Below are 6,085 nucleotides of genomic sequence, written 5' to 3'. Positions count from 1 at the left end.
GCCTAGAGGTCACTCTCAAAGGTAGAGAGAGTGTACCATTTATACTTGTGAACAACTCATTAAGCAAGATCTTCTTCTTGTACTTGAGCTCTCTCTCCCTCTCATGCACACCTTCTCATGCTGTCACTTAGATATTTCAATACTATCCACTAAAGAGGATTAGGTCTATTTGTACATTAACGGGCATGATGCATTCTCTCAAGCTCGCATTTTCTAAAGATGACCAATTAAGAGGACTAAAATCTCGCGATTGGCACAATATATGCAAGGTTTGTCCCACCCTTGATAGTACTGACTTGAGTACGTACAACCAATATATTTTTTACTTTGCATCAATATATAGTTTGTAATGCATTAAATTTCTAGCAATTCATGCTATCGATCGCGATCGCAAAGTGTCTCACTCCAAAGATACATTTGGTGATTTATAAGTTGTCGAACTTAATGTAGTGGATCTTGTAGAAGGAGATCAAGATATCCTCCATTGAATCCACAAGGCAAGGAGCAATGAAGACTGTCTGTCTCTTTGAGAAGTATGTACCCACCACGAGCATGTTCACGATACAGGGTCACCTCCTAATACATCTTGTGGATGAAGTGGAGATTACATGATTAGTCCATACCCAATGAATTTTCTTATTGGAGTGCTTCATGAAAACCTTGAAAGGCTTTGTGCGATAACAGGCTTGTCCAAAGGGCAAAATGGTTGAAGGTGGCTACTGAATGGTGGATTCAAATAAGAGGATGTTGTGGACACCAAAGGTCAACGATAGACTAATAAGAGATGTGGTACTTGGAAATGGGACAAAGAAGAGGATGGGCAACACCATGGAGGAGAAAGTGAATTGTTTTTGTATGTTACACCATGCATCCATGGAGATGTGGCTAGGTAGGTATGAGTAGGCCATAAGGGAATGGGAGCTAGTGCTATCAAAATTTCAATATGGTACACGCCAATAACCAGTTTGAGATCCTGAGGGCATGAAGGAGTTGCCACAGTTCATGGCTAGGAGGTGGTTGCACGATGCCTTGACCATAGCTTCATGTCAACGGGAGGAAGTCTCTAGGGAGGAGCGGGAGTTTTCAAGGGGATACAATCTGAAGGTAATCACGTGCTTTCTTTATTGTTGTATTTAGCAATTGTATGCAACAACTAACCTAGGCATTTCAATGTATAGTATAAAATCTATAGTGTGGCATATTCACGTGGGCAACATTTTCGAGTTGAGAGCATTGACAAAATGTGCTCCACATCATTCCTTGAGCTAGAGAACTGTTTGATTGGGGGTGAAAGGAGGCATAAATGAGGAACATAGGATATGGGTAATAGTTAGAGCTCTTATTTGTAGGGCATTATGGGTTTGCAAGAATGAAGTTTTGTCTAGGAATAGAAATAATAGATGGGGAGTTATTTGCCTTTTTTCATGTCACAATTGAAAGATGACTTGTGTATGTTGTTTGGGCTTACAGGAAATAACAATGTTTCCTTCAAGATTCTTAGGAAATTGTTGCTTAAGTTTAGCTTGTCTCTTTCGAGATGTAATGCACTGCAAGGTAATAATCATATTTTTGTCTAATTGTGAGGTGATTGTAGGTTTTTGCTTGTATAGTTGATTTCATCTTCTTTAAGATGATACAAATAATACAATTCCATTTGTATTAAACTTGGTTGGAGTGGTTAGTGGCCTTCTAGTCATTATAGTTGCACCTTTATATTGTATCTCAAGTAGTTCATCCACAAATTATTAATGTGTATGGGTAGGAGGAAGTAGCCCTTGCCTCACTTGAAGTTATTGTTAAGACCCACCAAGAAAGTTTTCTAGCTTATGAAGCCAAAGTCTAGACTTGGAGAGGGGGTCATCAAGAAAGTTGGCAAGCTAGGGTAGCCTTCTACCACTTAGTTTAATCTCAAGAAACTTTCTCCTCAAGCTTCCAAATGAGACCTTATATGCTGGAATCCTAAGAAAGTGTCATAATAGGAGGCGCATCTCCTCTTGGATGAGCATGGAGTGATGAGTTGAGAAGCCTCTTTGTGGGATGGAGAGTGATGATGCATATGCATGCATGGGTTGATGTGGATCATCACTGGCAAAATTCCCCAACAAACATCACCAAAAATAATATTTCTACTAGTATACTCCATCATGCCACTTCTTAAGTCATATTTCCATTGCAAGGACTAACCCCCCCACACTTATTCATCATGGCATGCCAATTGTCCTTTTAATTGTGGTAGTTATGAAGTAGTGGTTGTGCATATGATTTTTCATTATTGGTACATTTTTTGTTAGAGGTGGGAAAATAACCTTACAATGCCTCAAAAGATTAGTTGATATGCTTGTTTGAGTGAGCTGGTCGAGTCATTCATTTTGATGGGTTCCTTCATAAATGATTAAATGAGTAGTCACTAGAAAACTCGGCGAGCAATTTTTGTTCTTTCCTTTTATACTCTTGGAGTTGTAATATGGGCAATATCTTGTCACTCTAGCAAACTATGATTTTCTTAATTATTAATCTCACTTTGCCATGTGCACATGGAATACCATAAAAATGTAGATCTATTGTGTAAAGTACAACATTTAGATACCATCTAAATAGGAAAGACAACATGATAAATTAACATACCTGATCCACTCTTATCTTCTTTATCATTACAAGTGTAAGGAAATATATTCCAATTTTTTTTCCTAATCACTATCTCATGCTAAAAAGTGAAGTTTTCAATGTTATAAAACTTGGACAAAGAACTTTATTATCTCATATTTGAGCTTTGTCTAAACTTTTTCATCTCTAGGATGCTTGGTAGTGGATGAGATACACACATCACATAATTTGTGGATACATTACCAACATGCAAGAATAAGAAGTATTAATATACAAGGGCGCACTATCTCGTGCAAGAACATTGCCCCCCCCCCCCCCCCCCCCCCCCCCCCCCTTATATATATATATATATATATATATATATATATATATATATATATATATATATATATATATATATATATATATATAGAGAGAGAGAGAGAGAGAGAGAGAGAGAGAGAGAGAGAGAGAGAGAGAGAGAGAGAGAGAGAGAGAGAGAGAGAGAGAGATTATTATTTTTTTTTCGATCCCCTAAAATAAACTCTTCTTTCTTGAATGGCAAGATATCCACACATTCAGGGCTAATTGGACCACTTAACTGAAGTTAACACTGGGTATTTTGTTTGGGACTTGCAACACCTTGTCTGTGCAACAGTGTATAATCATATGCCCTAAAGGGTAATGCTAACAAATATGAGCATGGGAGCATTTAAAGGCTAACCTCTGTTAGCCTTGGCCTAAAAACAAGGGGCATGCAATGTCTACACGTATGGAAAGACAAGAATTCATAATAGAAACCTTTTTAATGTCTATTTTAGGGCTTGAAAGTCTGTCCTAGGTACTCACCACATGTCCTTGCAATTTCTAAGATATTATTGACAAGGATTCAAACCTTTAAATAAATATTGATAAAATCATGTGGGAGAGAATAACTTTAATTATATGAATTCACAAGTCTCTAAGACTTATCAATGGAGGTAAAGGTTCACTATTATGTTTATATGAAAAAGATCACGAATTTTTTAGTTTATATGTGGGTATAATTTAGTGATTTAACATGAGACACCAATGGGTGGGTGGGTGTGGAGAGAGAGAGAGAGAGAGAGAGAGAGAGAGAGAGAGAGAGAGAGAGAGAGAGAGAGAGAGAGAGAGAGAGAGAGAGAGAGAGAGAGAGAGAGAGAGAGAGAGAGAGAGAGAGAGAGAGAGAGAGAGAGAGAGAGAGAGAGAGTGTGTGTGTGTGTGTGTGTGTTTTCCATAAATGAAGGAGAACAATGACTTCAACTTGGGCAAGGATATCCTAGCACGTGATTATTGTGAATGTCTCTTTCACTTACATGATTGTAATCATATTTCATGATTTCAAACTATAACTTTGCACCTAAGACTCAAGAGACATTTTGGAACATGTAATGCTTCTTGGACCCCATTAAAAGGATTTAAAATATGCTTGCCATTGAACACAATAGCCTGATTGATTGCCAAGTGGAAGCATTTTAGACTTGTTTGTAAAAGACAAGTGACAAAGCTCTAAAACTATCATTGAATTACTCAATGACACCTTGACAACTAGGGATGGTGACATCTTGACAACAAGGGATGAATGCATTGATCTAAAAAGCCTCAACCTCATCATTGCCAAAGTACCATATATATACATACACACACACACATGCATCCAATTGGTCTCAAATTTGCCCAATCCCTTCTTTTCTATATCTAGGACCTACCTTTGAGTGTTTAAAACAATAATCACCATTGACTAAGCTCAAGTATAGTGACATTTGTTGCCATAAATCATAAGCATTAGGATGTCTGATGTATATAATACCTTTAAAAAAACCATAATTCTATTATCTAGGCTAGTATATATGAAACACGAGTGTCCGCATAGAATTGTAACATATAGTATGTCAAACAATTTTTGCAAAACAATGAGGGCATGTAGGAAATTTTGGCAAATATGAGGGCTATTTGAGAAATTTGAAGAAATTGAGACCTTTTTTTTTTGGTCCTACTAAGAGATTGAGAGTTTTAGTAAATTTCCCTTAGATGGAAGCCTTTGAAGATTAGCAAAAAGGGGGGGGGGGCGCTGGGTGAAGAATATGTGAGGTTCTTGACAGGAGCTTTCCTTTAAGAAATTGAGAGTTATTACAGGCAACTGAAACTGAAGAATGTGTCAGATAGGAAGGTTGTTTTAGCAAACTTCCCTTAGATTGAATGATAGAAGATTAGCCAAAAGGAGGAAGATTATGGAGTTCTTGACAGGAGCTTTCCTTTACCTATAGAACAGATCACCTTTCCACATATCCACTGTCTTTGTTTGATCCATCACTCTCTGAGCAGGCAGATCCAACGCAGCATGGTGCTCTTCCTGGCCAGGTACTCACTCCCTTCTCTCTATGCGTGCGCGTGTGTTTTCCTTTCCTCTTCTGATTTAAAGAGATCAATTTGTTCAGGCGACATCTGTTGTGTAATCACAGTTTCCCTGTCCAAGCACTGCTTGTTTCGAGCATGTAAGACAATGCCGCTAGCTCCTGCCTTTATTCTGCAGTCAGTCTCTTGCTTGTTGGAGAAATGTACGTTTCTTTTCTCTCTGTGAGGGGAGGATTTCCCGAGTCTGTTACAAGAAAATGAATGTGGCACCTGCAATATAAAGTGTGTGCTGTAGCTTCATTTATATCACGTTGGACAATGCTTCCTGCAAGAACAGTAACGTGTGTACAAAATAGCGTGATGGAAGGCCGAACGGATATCCAAACTAGTACGGAATTTGGATGCAGGAAGGATGTACTGAGACTGAGGTCTGATTGGGCAGTCTGAACTAGATAAAGCTGCATGCTGGCAGCTGCATACACCAGAGTCGAGTCAGATTGTGCAGTCTGGAGTAAGTATGACCGTAACCATGGATCTGAATCTGAAGCAGGACTGTCTGGATGTACAGGTGCAACAAGAACAGCAGTACAGCAGATTGTCAGCAGTGGTGAACTGTGTACATAATGGGAAGAATTTTGTCTCAAGTATACAAGCAATTTTTTTTGGCATTTTACATGTTAATCAGATTCGATATCAAAAATGGTGCTATCTGACCAAATCTTTACAACTTGGGGATCTTTAAGGCATGACTCTATAGAGTTGAGCTACTATGAAGCTGCTTAGGCTGTCCCAAGCAGGAATAAAGATAATGTGGGAACTCGTGGCAGTTTCTGAGCTCTTGATTAGATTACTTTTCTGCCGTTGGCACTACTGGCCTGGGTAAGGATAAACAAAATAAGGGTACTGATTGCTAACCAATGTCAGCAGGCAACCTATTTGCTGTTTTTATATGGACTGGTAGAAGGGTTGAACAGAACAGCTACTGAGTCTATCTAATTGTTGCATTTCTAATGAAACATGTACTTATGGCAAGGGATAGTTTGGTAACTCTGGGCTAGCAAACTGATGTTTGGACACCCTAAGCTTGGGAAGGTTAGATGTTCAAAGACGATTAGGTATAGAGGTA

At 38.6% G+C, this 6,085-nt stretch overlaps 1 protein-coding gene across 6 annotated transcripts in view; it reads left to right on the top strand.

Moving 5' to 3' along the window:
• Window positions 1-4,686: 4,686 nt before the first annotated feature.
• Window positions 4,687-6,085, top strand: part of LOC148015542 (uncharacterized) — a 38,202-nt gene continuing 36,803 nt past the window's right edge. For 2 of the 6 annotated variants that reach the window (XM_087665132.1, XM_087665127.1), the window contains exon 1: window positions 4,687-4,965. The gene's annotated coding sequence lies outside the window, so the exon portion shown is untranslated. Of the gene's footprint in view, window positions 4,966-5,042; window positions 5,163-5,185; window positions 5,471-5,577; window positions 5,839-6,085 lie in introns of those variants that run through there. The other 4 variants (XM_087665128.1, XM_087665129.1, XM_087665130.1 and 1 more) reach the window with 4 other exon arrangements.

Source organism: Lygodium microphyllum, chromosome 24, assembly GCF_053477565.2.
Source record: "Lygodium microphyllum isolate KBCC chromosome 24, Lygodium_microphyllum_v1.1.10, whole genome shotgun sequence".
In the NCBI taxonomy this organism is placed as follows: Eukaryota; Viridiplantae; Streptophyta; class Polypodiopsida; order Schizaeales; family Lygodiaceae; genus Lygodium; species Lygodium microphyllum.
The sequence above is the reverse complement of the archived record's forward strand: the minus strand, read 5'-3'. Positions and strand labels throughout refer to the sequence as shown.